The following is a 15,323-nucleotide window of genomic DNA, read 5'->3' as shown; positions in this document are numbered from 1 at the left end:
ACACTTTCCCAAGTTAAACCCAGCCCCGGAGTCAATGCCATAAATAACAGCACAAAGAATAATCGGTAACATTTGGTCACCATAGCTAAGGCAAGAGTCCCATGTTTCCCTGCCCCCACACCAGTCGGGGAGTTCAGCATCTTCTAAAGCCAGTCATCTGGGACAGGATTTTAGGGTGTGTGCATGTTTGTCTTCTCCATGGGGCCAGCTGTGGCTGGAGGAGAATTCTTAACACTGACTAAGGTCAGGCTAAATTAACTTGAAGACTTTCTTGGGGAATTGGTTTCTACATTATGAAGTCTGTGATGCCACTAATTAAAGAAATGTTTTCCTGAGTGGCTGTGATCTGTCACAAGAAGTGTTGACTATTGATGATATGCACATGACTTCATGCATTCCAAAGGGTGAAATTCACGGATGTGAGTGGCTGTTTCTCACACCCATAGCTTCTGAGACAAGACGCTGAGAGTCCCCCACAGTTTAGGAGCCAGTATGGAGATGGAAAGCTCGGGCTGAAGTATCTGTAGCCTGGACTCTATAGGATGCCACCTACCACACTGAACCTTGGTATCTACGTACTGTAACAAGTGCTGGAAACAGTCAACTTATAGAGCAGAAAGATTTATTTGGGCTTACTGTTTGGGATTGGTCCATGATGGTTGGTCCTATTGCTTCAAGCTGGCAGCAAAGCAGAGCGTCAGAAAGAGCAACGCCACTCACATCATGTCCAGGAAGCATAGAAGCAAAAGGACTGACTAGGGCAGCACAGTCTCTGTCAAAGACACCCCCTCCCACCATGGCCCACAGATTTCCATGAAGCTCTCCTTTCAAAGTGCCTACCATCTCCCAACAGCATCGCCCTAGGTACCATGTCTTTAACATAGGCCTTGACAGAACTCCCCAGATCCGAATTATAACAGGATCCTTATCACAGAAGAATGATTTACAAACATGTGATAAGGTTAACATTGTATTGTTTAGTAAAGCCACCAAGCCTGACAAACTTGCTTATGTAAGTTCAAAGCTTTGAAAAATCTCGGCAATAAGTAGTTCTTATCGTCACTGTACAGAGACACAAAAATGAAATATTCCGAGAGTTTCCTTTGACTAAGTGTGGCTCTAGACACAAGCTCCTAAGACTATCGCTGTGTGTCCCAACTTTCAGGGAAGGTGGGAGAGGGATGCAAACACAGTGGAAACTCAACTTAACATCATGGACTGATTCCCACGTGAAATAAATTGCCATGTAGTAAGCCACTCTTAAAAAGTGAGGTTTTATCAAATGCAAGCAGAAAACTCTCCCATTCCCTCTGTCTTGTTTCATCGATAGAGCATGCCAATAGTTTCTCAAATTCCCCTGAAGGTCAACAACCTCATTGTTCTGGTCACTCAGAGTAGACATGGCTTTATTGAGTGCATCAATTTGAAAAGCAAAATAGACTTGAAAAATGATTGTATCAGCATCCAATACCGTCCTATGGCATGTTTTGAATTGTATTCATTTGATAAGATATTCAACAAGTACCAAACTAGAGCACATTTCCATTCCTAAGAGCCAACAAACAGCCACACTGCAGGGGAAATTGAACATCTATTGCAAATGTCATACTGACATTTCAATGATCCAGTCAATTGTTCTCTTCCTCTCTCTCTTTCCTTGTCCTCCCCAGAATTTGGAGCCACCTAGCCTCCACCCCCAACTCCTCCTAGCCTTGTCTCCTTGTTCTCATCTTCAGTCTCTTGCCATGTTTGGACAGGCCACTTGTCCTCTAAAATATAAAAAGCTTTAATGGTTCCTGATAATCTCTCAGGACCAAATGTCTGAACGGAGAAGCCTTTATTAATACAATCATATGATCAACTAAGTTAGAATATAGGCTTGAAAGCAATATGTTTTAAATTTTCATGAATTCACTTATGACGCATATGCCTGTGTGTGCATGCAACCATGCATGTGCACATGCATAAGCATACCACAGAACCTGTGTGGACGTCATAGGACAATTCACAGGAATTGATTCTCTCCTTCCATTGTGTGAGTCCCAGGGATTCAGCTCAAGTTCTCATGACTGGCAGCAAGTCTCTTCACCCTCTAAACCATCTCACCTGTCTGAGGGAAGTATTTCAGCAGCATAAGTATACGACATTTGTTTATTACAAGGTCATGCTGTAGGAGCCATATAGCATAGAAGATCCTGAATTCTCTCTCTCTGTCTCTCTGTCTCTCTGTCTCTCTGTCTCTCTCTCTCTCTCTCTCTCTCTCTCTCTCTCTCTCTCTCATTTCTACCAGTCTGTGAGCGTGGTCAGGCACAGGGTCAAATATTTACAAAGGCCAGTGTAGCTTTTCATGTTGACCCTTGTTGACATAGACAATAAATACCCAAAGAAATGCTGTCAAAAACCTCACAGGGGTTGCCGGGCAGTGGTGACGCACGCCTTTAATCCCAGCACTTGGGAAGCAGAGGCAGGCGGATTTCTGAGTTCGAGGCTAGCCTGGTCTACAGATTGAGTTCCAGGACAGCCAGGACTACACAGAGAAACCCTGTCTCGAAAAACAAAAAAACAAAAAAAAATTTACAAAAAAACCTCACAGGGGCCCAGGACCTAATAGAACAAATTATATTTCTGTCCTGTTCTGCATTGAGACATGCTACGATCAACAACCCTGGGTTCTACCGCTGCTCTGAGGCTTGTGTCTGTGTGGAAATGGGAAATTCAGCATCTTCTACGATTTTAACCCTCCCCCAGTGTGTGTTGGGGGCAGTTAATGAAGGCTAAATCCAGCCTTCCCAGCATCCTCTAGGCTTAACATAAACCACAGGTAGTAATCGGCTCAGACCTTCCTAGCTCACTCTGGTACACTGGTTTCTAGGAAGTAGGCTCTGGAATCCACCTGTCCGAGTTTAGATCCAAACTGATAATTTCAGGCATGTGACATGTGGAGCATTAGAAGACCTCTGTGTCCTTTGTTTAGCTAGAAACAGTGACAGTATGGAAGAGCAGGTGTACAGAAGAGCACATGGCCGGACTGTCATTTCCAACACCATGAGTTTCTTCTGGCATAGAACCTCTGTCCACTTCCACCTTCTGCCTACCATTCCCCAAGCCCTCCGCAGAATCTCAGCTCTGCCTTTTGTCCTGAAGTTGCTAAAGCCTGGTGTGGAAGGGCTAATGCAACCCTTCCTTTCCCATGCCTGGGGGGGCGGGGGTTCCTACCCATCGCAGAGGCTTACTCTGATTTAAAGACTGCCGCTGAAGCCCTACATAGCTCATGGTGATCTCTTCTGAGGTCATGAGGCATTTCTGAAACCTCCCAAGCTTCCTCATGTGGGCACTCAGTTTGCTCACAATCATTTGTCTAGCTTCAGTCTCCTTCCTGACTTTGCCATGGGGTCCATGAAGGAGGGCATTGTTTCATGTCCAACACAGTACATATACTATAGACAGGCAGAATGAGTGGATTATCGAGTGACTGCGTCAATGAATGAATGTCTGGCTAACTTGCTTGATTGGCTGTCTCACCTCATTTAGTGCACACCAAACTTTGTCACTTCTTCTCATAAGACAAATATAGACAAATATAGTATAAAATACTGATTTTTTAACTTATTAAATAGTTTGCTATTTGGTGAGAATGTTAGTAAAGGAACAGAAGTTAGAGGAAAGATAAGTGAACAAAAAGACACAACTAAATCACAACTGGATTATGTTCCCATGGCAAAAGACCACTATAAAGTCAGCTGGTAGTCATCCATCAGAGCTTGTATGGTGACCAACCTAAGAGGATGGAACATGTCCAGTAAATCCAAGTTACAACACATGACTTAGGAAAACAAATGTGTGACGATTGCCCAGGAGAACCTGAAATGCTTTCAAGGATAAAAGAATACTCCCTTCTTTCCCAGGACTCTCCAACACTCCGTGACTTGCTGACAAGATACAGGAGACAGAGATAAGTATTCTGGGAAGATATCACATCTCAGCTTACTGGTTGCAGCTCGGCTTTCCACTCATCAGCAAGGACTCTTGTACTTAGGATAGGGCCCAGAAAGTCCCACTGAATGTATTCTTCCAGCTCTTGGGTCTCTGAGACATCCACTTGTGCTTTTGAATTTTCTGGTTGTCGCTCAGCATACTGAGGCAGGGCCAAGTAGGAAGCAAATGGTATCACTTTCTTTGTACATTTTAAAATGCCAACTTATAGTTATGGGGTTCCAAAGTTATTCCTCATCTACTTCATCACTTGATGGTACGTTCACGGCCCAGACCGAAAGGGCAATGCCAAGGGCCTGTGTGTAATGCTCAGGTTCCGTTTTATGGCCTTGTTTTCAGTCAGATGAAGGTGAGGCTGTGGCTTTTAACTCTGACCAGGGCTGGTTTCTTCCTGGAAGTCTGGAACAAAAATTAAGGAAATGAAGGATCAGTCGCTGACTTAACTAGATAAGAAGGGAGCACCAACAAAATGCACAATTCATTCTCTCTCTCTCTCTCTCTCTCTCTCTCTCTCTCTCTCTCTCTCTCTCTCTCTCTGTGTGTGTGTGTGTGTGTGTGTGTTCCTCCTCCTCCTCCTCCTCTTCTTCTTCTCCTTCTCCTTCTCCTTCTCCTTCTCCTTCTCCTTCTCCTTCTCCTTCTCCTTCCTCCTTCCTCCTCCTCCTCTTCCTCTTCCTCCTCCTCCTCCTGGGAGAGGTGACAAGATTTCCTGCAGTGACCCTGGCCACATAATGAAGTGAGCTGTATTAGCTGCTTTCTCTCAGGGAACACTCGAAGTCTCCTGGCCCGGCTCTTAGAACGAACTGTTCTCAGGCAGGAAGCAGCTCAAACGTGAGCCTCCGCAGAACCCTGCCTGGCAGATTTGTAGACTGTGGTGCCCCTGAGAAGCCTTAAGCTTTATGACTACATATTTAAGCATTTATGAGACTTGAACTGTGTTGCATTAAAATGGAAAAAAAAAAGTGAGGGGAAAACCATCCCGAGCCTTGCAGCAAGAGTAATTAGCCCCAAAAGTTTCATAAAGGGTTTGATAGCGTTCGAGTTTGAAGCTTCTTTCCCAGGACTGTGAGAGTGAACGGGAAGAAAGGAATGCATTAAAACTTCACTATAGCATTTTGAAAAATTACAGGACCAGACCAAGCAGCTGGACTCATACTTATAAAGAGACTCGGCCTCAGCCTAAGGTACCAGATAAAAATTTTACTGGCAAGAAAATATTCAAGACATGAGCTTGACTGTTTTCATCATGCCATGAAAGAAATTCCTTTCTTCTCTCCTGGTATCCATTATCCGAGGGTTGGCATTAGTCTGCTTGGCTTAATGTCCCCGCCTCCCCAGTATCAATCTGTTTCCTGGTTGTATCTTGGGTACCCTTGCTGATACCAGTAATGGGGGCCAACGTAACTAGATGCTGGAATCAAACCTGTGTAAATCCTGCTCTAGTGACACAACGTAAGCATGGCTCAGCTTGACCCAGGCCAACCACTCTAGGACAAGGGTCATGCCAACACCATCACCAATATTTACTGCTGAGATGAAAATTTCTAAGCAGAGTTCTTTGCTTTAAATTTACAAATAGAGAATATTTGATTTGGGCTTACTTTTCGGCAAAAGTTCTATCTGAATTTTGTGTCATTGCCCTAAATCTTTGCTATAGGAGAGAACACAAAAATAACACTCACAAGTTATACTTTTAGAATGACTAAACTACAGCTTAAAATTCATTATACATATGTATGTATGTATATATATATATATATATATATATATATATATATATATATATTACTTGTGGTGTATATACCACATGTATTCATTCCATGCATTCTTACAGAAGCAGAAATTTTATTATATAAACAACCACACACCTTGTTTCTCTTTTTTAAAAAATCAAAACAGAAAATATATCTTTTTAAAGTCTGACAATGCGCACATGTTCACAGGAGCCAGAGGAGAACTTCAAGTATCTTCCTTCCCTCTATCGTTCTGCCTATTCCCTTGAGACAGGGTTTCTCACTGAATCTAGAGCTCACTAGTTTTTGCTAAGGCTGGTGACCAACATACCCTGGTGATCCCCCTGTCTCCACCTCACCTCAGCTCAGGGGATAAGGGGCTTACAACCATGCCAGATTTTGCATAGGTGCTAGAGACTCCAACTTAGGTCCTTATGCTTGTGCAGCAAATGCTCTTCCTCACTGAGCCATCTCCCCAGCCCGCACATGCTTTCTTTGGTAAACCTTTGCCATCCCGGAAGAAGACTTTCTATGTTACCATGAAATTGAGAATCCTATTTTAAAACAAGTGTTAAGAGACTGGTTCATAATGTATGCCTTTCCTGGTCATTCTATGCCTTTCCTGGTCATTCTAATCTAAGAATGCACAAGCCACAATACCCTGTCACTGTTCTAATGCAGACAGGCTGGGGGCTACTGACGCCCCCCGCCCCCCGCCTTTGGCAAAGCTATAGTTGGTAGTCACTGGTGGATACCTTCAAGATGGACTCTCAGGAGAAGGCTTCTTTTGCTCCTCATGTTTGTCTTCAGTGGCTCTACTTTCTGCTGCCCATGAGAAGTGCAGGGGCCTCCATGGTGGGGAGCCATATTAGAGAAGCCAAGACATTTCAGGCGTGGAAGGATAGCTCGCTATTGCCTCTAATGAGCCTTCCCCGGTTTCATTTGCAGCTGAATCAGAAACTTTCTGACTCATTTACCCCGTCTCAGAGCAGTCCTCTGAGTGAGTGACCTACAACAGTAGGACAGAGAAGTGATCATGAAAACTTACTACCTGGAACAGCAGTCTCTGTGCTTCCTGGGATCCGGGCACCCATCCATGCTGCTGCAAGCACCCCAGAAGCACCTAGATAAACAGTGCATGGTGCTCCTGTCCTATCCTTTCTCATGACCTTCTGTTCTGTTCTGTCTCCGACCCATGAGGCCTTGAACTGTCAGTGATGTCTACAGAGGCCACATAAGGAAAGGAGCAGGAACTACTATTCTGAAAAACCCCAGGCCTTGCAGCCATGGTTGTGTGTGTATACCATGTGTGTCAATCAAATGGACGCCTTCTAGAGATGGCACTGTTTTAGGCCAAAGGGAAACTGATCCTACTACACAGCAAACGACCTGTCATCTCCCTTTCATCCTTCTTGTGAATTCCTTAGAATCCTCCCATCCTGCTTCCTTACCTGATCATGAGTAGATGACTGGTCCCAGCCTGCTCTCTGACCAGCAGTGTCCTTACTGACATGCCCAGCCACCTTGGCCCACAGTTTGCAAACTTGGAGTAGCAAGCTCTAAGTAGCTCTTACAAGCTGTAATCTTCCAGAGACAGAGGCAGAAGGTCAGTGTGCTTTGTGTTGTGACGAATGCCTGTAAGAAATTATTTCAAAAGAGGAAAGAGTTCTTCATGCTCACAGTTTTGGGGATATCAGTGTGGGGTTGACTGCCTTCATTTTCTCTAAAACAGGTGATAACAAAGCATTGTGGCAGAGGGTGGAAGAGCAGAATTGCCCACTGGACAGTAGCCAGGAGGCAGGGAGAGTAAGGTGTTCCCTAGGTGATTCCTCCATGTTCCTGTTTTGTTTTATCTTGGACCCTGGTGGCTGAGGTGGTACCGCCCACTTCCAGGGAAAGTGTTCCCCTCTTCCTTAAGTCTCTAGAATTGCCAAGGATGTGTGGTTTGGCACTGTATCTCAGGTCTCTCCATCCAGCCAGGTTGACAATGAAGATTAACCATCACAAATAGCTGGCTTAAAGGATCCAAATGAGTAAGACCTATCCTGACACTGTTGTTCTCAAAGTAGCAACCATATCCCTCCTCTTCTCAGCATCCTCACACCATCATGACCTAGGACATCCTTTGTCTCCTCAGTCCTTTTAGAATCTACCAGGTAAGGGTATGAAGAACCAGAGATGGAGCTGTTCCTGTTCTAGACTCGATCATGGATGTTGGCAAAGAGAAATAGTTCCAGGACAACAAATGGACATGATGCAGAAATCTAATTTTAACCCAAGGCCATGCATTTCTAAAAATACAACAAAAATGATGGCATATGTGGTATCAAATTAAATTCAAGGATTCCTGTGTTTTGAATCTGAAATCAGTACCTCTCATGGAAATGAGGAGAGAACCCACATTATTGCCAGTTCCCACTACAGCACATGCCATATTCTTAAACAGGAGGGAAGAGAGCCAGAGAGATGCCTCAGCATCTGAGAGTGCTTTCTGCTCTTACAGAGACTTAAATTTGATTCCCAGCATGCACTTCAGGCAGCTCATGACCACCTATAATTCCAACTGTAGGGAATCTGATACCACACTTTTTTCTGACTTCTCCATGCACCTGCACATATGTGACAGACACACAACATATATGTAACACACCCACACATACACACACACATACACACACACTTTAATCAAAAAAAGAAATAATGAAAGAAAGACAAAGGTTTGGAGAAGAGGAGGAAGAGGAGGGGAAAATGGAGGGAAGAAGGAGGAAAGAAATGAAGAGAGAAGAGGAGATGAGAGGAAAGGAGAAGAGGGCAGTCTGGCTGCCCACCTCTGAGAGAAGTCAACCTATGACCTTGGTCTCAGTTGACACTCCTCTGAGTCCCCCCAGGAAAGCAAGGACACAACATGAACTTCGCTTCCTCCAAAACCACATGGACTACTATGGCGGCCCTCACTCCCTAACTCATAAGCCTAAATGGCTCGGAGTGGACAGGACAGGATCCCAACACACATTTAGTCCTGTTCGCATATTCACTGCCACCAAAGAGCTGCACCATTTGCTTGGGCAGATAACTGTAAACTAGTCCCTTACCAAGCCTCCCAAGTGTGTGTATCGCTTCATCATTTACAAAATATTTTAATTATCAGGCCATAGAGCTTTGTTTTTTAACCGAAGTGATGATCTGGGAAAAGCCATTGGCTGTCAAAACTCAGATTTTACACAGGCTATATACTGACCTTCCTTGTGACATAGTTCAAAGTTGTCAGAGAGAATGGTCTCAGGATAGAGGCATTGATCATTTATGTTGTTGTTGGCTCCACAATGTAATTCCAGGGTTTTGTTCCATTCTATATTTAGTCATGCTTGCTGTTAAGAATACTTTCATATCCTTGACCCTTGACATGTAGACTTTTTTCTCTAGGGCGGGGGTAGGAAATAAAACATTTCAAACTTTCACATTAATGTTGGGAAAGTACAACCCTCAGAAATGTGGCAGTTTCTCAAGTCTTAGCCAAGAACTAACCATCCAGAAGTTTATATTACAAATAAAGCCCACGCATTATGCCAGGGAAGCATGTCAAAGGTTGAGAGTTAGGCTGGCCAAGTGCAAATGTTTCCCGAGGAATTAGAATTCTCAAATAATGCATTCCAGCTGTTACCTTCAGAAACAGGGAGGCAAAGTGGGTTGGTAATCTCAGGATAAAATAAGACAGAGATCCAAAATATAACTAAAATCATGTGGTGAGCAGTGTTCCAAACCCCAAATGATCTCCAGACTGGTTCCTCTTTTTAATCTCACCTTACATTGATTAATCCCATGAGATTCTGAACAATTTGAACCGCACGGTTTGTACCAGGGTCAAATTCCCTACAGCTATTTCATGGGGCTTGCCTTCCCATGTAGCCACCCCATCCTCCCAAGCTGGAGTTTCTCAGTTTTAGTCCCGTTGACATTTGAAGTCATCTAGTTCTTTGCTGGGGAAAAAAAGAGATTGTCCTATGTACTATAGGATATATAGCAGCCTCTATCCATGAGATGCCAGACATTCCCTCCAGTTGATGGTAACCAAACACATCTCCAGGTGTGTCCTCATGTCCCCTAGGCACTAAGAAAAGATGAATTTATCCCCCTATTGAGAACCCCTGTTGACCCCTCCATGCCCAATTCAAATCTTCACTAGGATTCAACATAGCATCTGCTGGGTATATCTATGCAAATGTGGCCCATGCTGGGTATATCTGTGCCAAATGACCTGCCCATAATCTGTAAGGACAAAACAAAAAGTAACAAATTAAAGCCACAAGAGTGATTTCTGAATACCTCTAGCATTATGGGGGTTTAATGATGGCATATATTCAATGTCTTTCACTGAAGCTCTTTAAAAATTAGGAGACTATCTGTAGTGGGTTGTTTTAGGGGCAAGTACATAGTGTAGAATCCTCTGAAAGTCTCTTTTCCAGAGTTTGTTTGATTTTCTGGCTTGACAGGAAGGATGAACAGAAAGGCCTGCAAATATACGCGAATACAAAGGAACGTAAATCATCTCATTATCACAGAAGCATTTTCCTATTTTACTGATGAGCTAGGCATAGAGGGGGAAATGCAAGAATATGTTTAAACGCGGAACAGTAAAAGATGGAATGCAGAGATTAGTGCTCACTCATACCATATTATGACATTTACAATGAAGTCATTTGCCTCCTGATAAATGATTCTGAAACCACGTGGTGCTAACTGCTCTCCCATCCTTTAGCTGGAAATGGATTTACACATTGAAGAGCGTTTTAAATTTTAATTTTAAGTCCTTTTATAAATTTCAGTTTTATTAATCTCCACTATAAATCATAATTTATGAGCCCCGATGCGCAGAGGGCCTTGGGGTTCTCACTCACATAGGATAATGAATGTCACCCGGTACTTCACGAGACACAACTTGGGTGTAGAAGGGCCTAATGCCATGCCACTCAACTAGAGGAAAATCTAAGCCTAGGAGACAATCCTTTATCAGTTACCACATTAAAAGGAGTAACACGGGGTTTAGGAAAAAATTCAAGTCAGTAAAGAGTTTGCATTGCAAGTATGATAACAAGAGTTTGATCCTCAGAACCCACATTAAAGACAACCTGGTGTGATGGTGCACAATGTTGCATATTACACAGTGGAATAATGGGAGCAGAGACAGTCAGATCCCTGGAAGCTAACTGACCAGTTAAACTTGCCCATTTGGTGAAGTTTCTGGCCAATGAGAGACCCTGTTGCTAACAAAAGGCTGGAACTGATGACTAACACCAGAAGTTGTCCTCTAAGCTCCACATATATGCACACATGTGTACCAATATACCCACACATCCAAGTGCACACACATACATACTCATGTGTACCTCACACACATACATGTATGTGGGCACATGCACACACATAAAGGAACAGCATAGGCCTGGGGATAGATGTCAGTAGTAGAGCATTTGTCAAGCATTTGTTGGGACCCAGTTCCATCCCCAGTAACTATAAAAATAATAAATAATGAAGTAGCACCTTAGGTAGAAGTAGAATTTTCAAAAGTGAGGCATTGGGTTGGTGAGAGGACTGTGGTTTTGATCTTGTTGGCCTCAGAATCTCTTGGTTGTCTCTACACAAGCCTAGACTCACCCTTTTCAATCTTCCCTTTCTGCTTACTGAGTGCCGGCTCCCTAGGGCCGTGACTGCAAGTCCCTTGGGCAACTGTATAATCACAGTGGGAACCACCTGGCTTCCCACACTGGTGTTGTTTCTCCTATTCTCCACAGATGTGCAGCCTCTGGGACCTCAAGTGTTATTTGATGCTTTCTAGAGATAAAAGGGTCATCCTCCAGGTCGGCAGAAATGTCACCCCAAGACAGTATTTTGCACCTACCATTTGCCGCCACGAGTCTTTCTGTTTTACTAAAGACCCAGTGTTCCTTTGACCAGCACCTCCCAAAGCACCACTGGTTCCAGTCTAGCTGTGCATAGCAAAAAGTTCAATGACATGTATTCAGTGGAGCAGATACAGCACAGAAATATGTCAAAACAATTGCATGAGTGGAAAAAGCTCGGTTAACATGAATGTGCTCCTGAAAGCAAGAGAAATTAAAAAGTCCTTTTAGCAACACAGCCACAGAATCGTTGGTCTTTGGGACATAGAATAACCCAAGCATCTTTGGCTCATGATCTCATTCCATGGAAGAGTGTTTTAGTCCATATATGCAACTGTAGCAGAAAGAACAGCATAGACCGGGAGGCTGATAAACAGCTGGAATTATTGTTCATAGTTCTGAAAGGTGGAAGTTCAACATGAGGCTGACTCAGTGTTTATGAGGGCTGCTTCCTGGTTACTGGATGGTCAGCTGCTCACTGTGTCCTCACATGGAAGAATGGATGAGTCTCTTTCATGAGGGAACTAATTTCACAAGTGGTCCACTCTCATGACTCAACTCTCAATGCCCTACTTCCTAATCCTATCACGTTGGGAGTTAGAATCCCATTTTTCTTGATCCAAGTGAGTGAGAAGAGACTAACAGACAGACAAAGGACCCCAACTGGGTGGCAGAACCCCTTCCCCAGACAATGGCACTGGGATACATGTCTCTCTACCACCATGTGGCAACCTAAATGAATGACTACCTTTCTTTCATAAAACAGGAGATTCCCATGGAAAATCTCCTAAGCTCACATGCTGTCCATCTCCTGAGTATTCCTGGACCACACACAATGGTCTGAGGGTTGCTTCTAGGCCAGCATCTTCTTGGCAGGAACTGTATTCACTCTCTGATACATGTTCAATATAAGACCTTTCATGTTGTTTGACACAACTCACTCAGTGTGCTGCTTGCTGGCTTGGACAAAAAGTAACCTAAGAAATGGTTCTTGGAGCAGGACACAGAGGAGGGAGAACCCTATAAAAATGGGCTACAAAGAGATGAACTATTTTTCTTGCAATAAATTAGAAATTAAAGGCATGCACTCTGAAAGCCCAGCTATCTATATTAACACAGATTTCAGTGGCATCATTCTACAAAGTTTGTGTGCCTCTACCGTTGACCAACAGATATGAAAGAGCAACCAGCATCTCCAATAAGCAGAGAAACATTTTCAGCCGGTTATCAAAACCTCATTCAGATGCTGCTTAGAACATCAATAAAGAAAATATGTCTCTAGTTTGTCAAGAGTTGAGATTTTCTTCACATTCTGTCATCCCCATGCTGGAAAGAGGCATGCTTGCACTTCTGCTGGCTCGGATGGAAGCTTAATGGTCTGTAAGGCTAGACTCTGTGCCTTGGTCTAGCAGTCGTAAGATTTAGATATAAGAAAAAAGAAGCCTTGCATGTCCATGAGACCCTTAGAAGATATCCTTCACATTCTCACCCTCCTTAATGTTGTCCTAGACTGTGCTTTTTGGCTTTTGGTTTTTGTCATAAAATGCCTACATTTTTTTCATTAGTATGAAGTTTCAATTAACTGCAAAGAGATGCTTTCAGTATTTTGTAGTACTAGTACATGTGTGAGTGTGTGTACACATATACTCACACGTGCACACGCACATACAGAGTCCATAAGTCAAGGTCTCCTTCCTTAGGAGCAGCCATCCTCTTTGCTTTGTAAGTCAGGGCTTTTCACGGGGACTCAGGGCTCACTGGTTAGGCTGGTCTGGCTGGTGGTGAGCCCCAGGCATCCTGCTGTCTCTGCCTCCCAATGCTGGGGTTTACAAGCATACATATCACCACTGCCAGTTTTTTACATGGCTACTAGGGATCAAACCCAACTCTACATGCTAGCATGACAAGTAGTTTACCAGCTAAAGTACCTCAGCCTTCTGTGATACTGCATTAGATCTTACCATGGAAGTCTTAATTTGTAATAGTTCTGATCCTTCTCTAAGCCCTTGGTTGACTGCTGTTATTTCTTTATTTTTTATTTTTTTATTTTTCATAGGAGATGTATATAAGGAATGTCCCCACAGAGGAGTACAGATTATGGTTCTGTATTTTACCCAACATTCTGCTTTGCTTATTGATCTTAGAAACAAGCTTCTCTGTTGTCCATCATATCTCCCATGTCCCCTTCTCTATCTTCCTTGTCTTGCGTGATTCTTTAGGGATGCTAGATCATTTCCCTCTGTGTTAGATTGTCTAAGGAAAGTGGTATGAGCCAGAGACAACCACTTTGGTCATGCTCAACAAATATTAACAAAGAAAATCAAAATTTCTCCTTATATCCAAACTTCAAGAAAAAATTTTAACATAGAAACACCTAATTATATAAATAACTATATATACATATATATAATACATATATAACTATATATAATTATACACACACATATATGTATGTATGTATATATGTAGTAAAAATACATGGTGAATCTGGGTGTGGTAGCACATGCCAGACTTTAAGAGAGTTGAGGCAGGAGGTTTGTACATTTAGGACTGGGAGAAAGAGAGGGAAAAAATAAAAAGAGAAAATTTAAAAATGAAGAGATAGGGCCAGAGAGGAAGGAAGGAGAGGAAAAAAAGAGAAAACAGAAATGGCAAACATGATCGAAGCTTAACACCAGCCAAGAATGTGGCCAGCTACCAGCAGTTACAAGGGCCAGTGTGCTCCTGAGTGATGCTTGGGGAGATGAAGTCCCTGTTCCTGGAAGAAATGAGTCAAGCTGCCTGCCCTTTTCCATGTGCAGCCCAGTATAGCATCTGCAAAGTCACAGGCTGAATAGAACATTCTGGACCTATATAGTGAACCCATAAGAGATCACCAGAGCATGGAGACATTGGGAACTGTGTGCCATATGGAAAATGGGAGAAAAAAAGAAAACTAGAGACATTTCACTTGGAAAACAAACAGTGTTAGGATATGAACAGTTCTGCATCAGGCACCTCACCGACAGATACTTCTGTGTGTCACACACTGTGCTGGGCACCAGGGGAGTGAGAGCAAAGTTGAGGATTTTACAGAACATAGATCATGTGTGGATCCCGAGAAAAGGATTTCCTAAACTGTAGTGCAGTTCAAGTTAGAAACTATTTCTCCTCAACTCTAGCAACAAAAAGAAGCTGTTTGCCTCACCCTTTCCTCTCCCTTCACCTTCGTGCGTCTCTTTCCAGTTTTTAGTCTTTCTCCTTCAAGAAGAGGCCAACATACCTCCACTGGGAGATGCACAGTGATCTAAGATCAGGTGCAGGGAAGAAGAATCCACTTGACAAGAGGTGACAGGTCAACACTGAGGAATCACAAGGGGTGGGACATGGGTATGCAACAAGGCCCCGTGGGAACATCAAGGAAGAATGGGCAGCAATCCAGGCTCTCACTGGCTGTGGCCACCCAGCACAACATGGAAGACGGACGGAAATGGCACAGAGCCAGGGATCAGGTGAGCTAGAGTCTAATCTTACCTTAGCCACCATTTATCTCTGGGTCCTTGTGCAACTCACTGGTCTCTTCAGGATCAACTTTCTGTCCTGGCAAAGTAGCTTCTGACTGACTTGCCTTCAAACTGCCTCTCTCCCCCAACATCACCTGGTTCCAACAAAACTTACGTCTGAAAGTTAAAATTTTAGGAAGAGTTCTACAGAACTGTGTAGC

The 15,323-nt window shown here is 43.4% G+C and overlaps 1 protein-coding gene and 1 long non-coding RNA gene across 7 annotated transcripts in view; one reads left to right on the top strand and one right to left on the bottom strand.

The window, feature by feature from the left end:
• Frmd4a (FERM domain containing 4A) overlaps positions 1-15,323 on the top strand; it is a 579,690-nt gene that overhangs the window by 326,709 nt on the left and 237,658 nt on the right. The window lies entirely within an intron of this gene.
• On the bottom strand, positions 1,390-6,764 carry LOC143443212 (uncharacterized). Its single transcript, XR_013111977.1, has 2 exons — positions 6,479-6,764; positions 1,390-4,392 (listed from the first exon to the last, which is right to left on the bottom strand). It is a non-coding gene; the product is annotated as an uncharacterized LOC143443212 (long non-coding RNA).

This window comes from Arvicanthis niloticus, chromosome 8, assembly GCF_011762505.2.
Source record: "Arvicanthis niloticus isolate mArvNil1 chromosome 8, mArvNil1.pat.X, whole genome shotgun sequence".
In the NCBI taxonomy this organism is placed as follows: Eukaryota; Metazoa; Chordata; class Mammalia; order Rodentia; family Muridae; genus Arvicanthis; species Arvicanthis niloticus.
The sequence above is the reverse complement of the archived record's forward strand: the minus strand, read 5'-3'. Positions and strand labels throughout refer to the sequence as shown.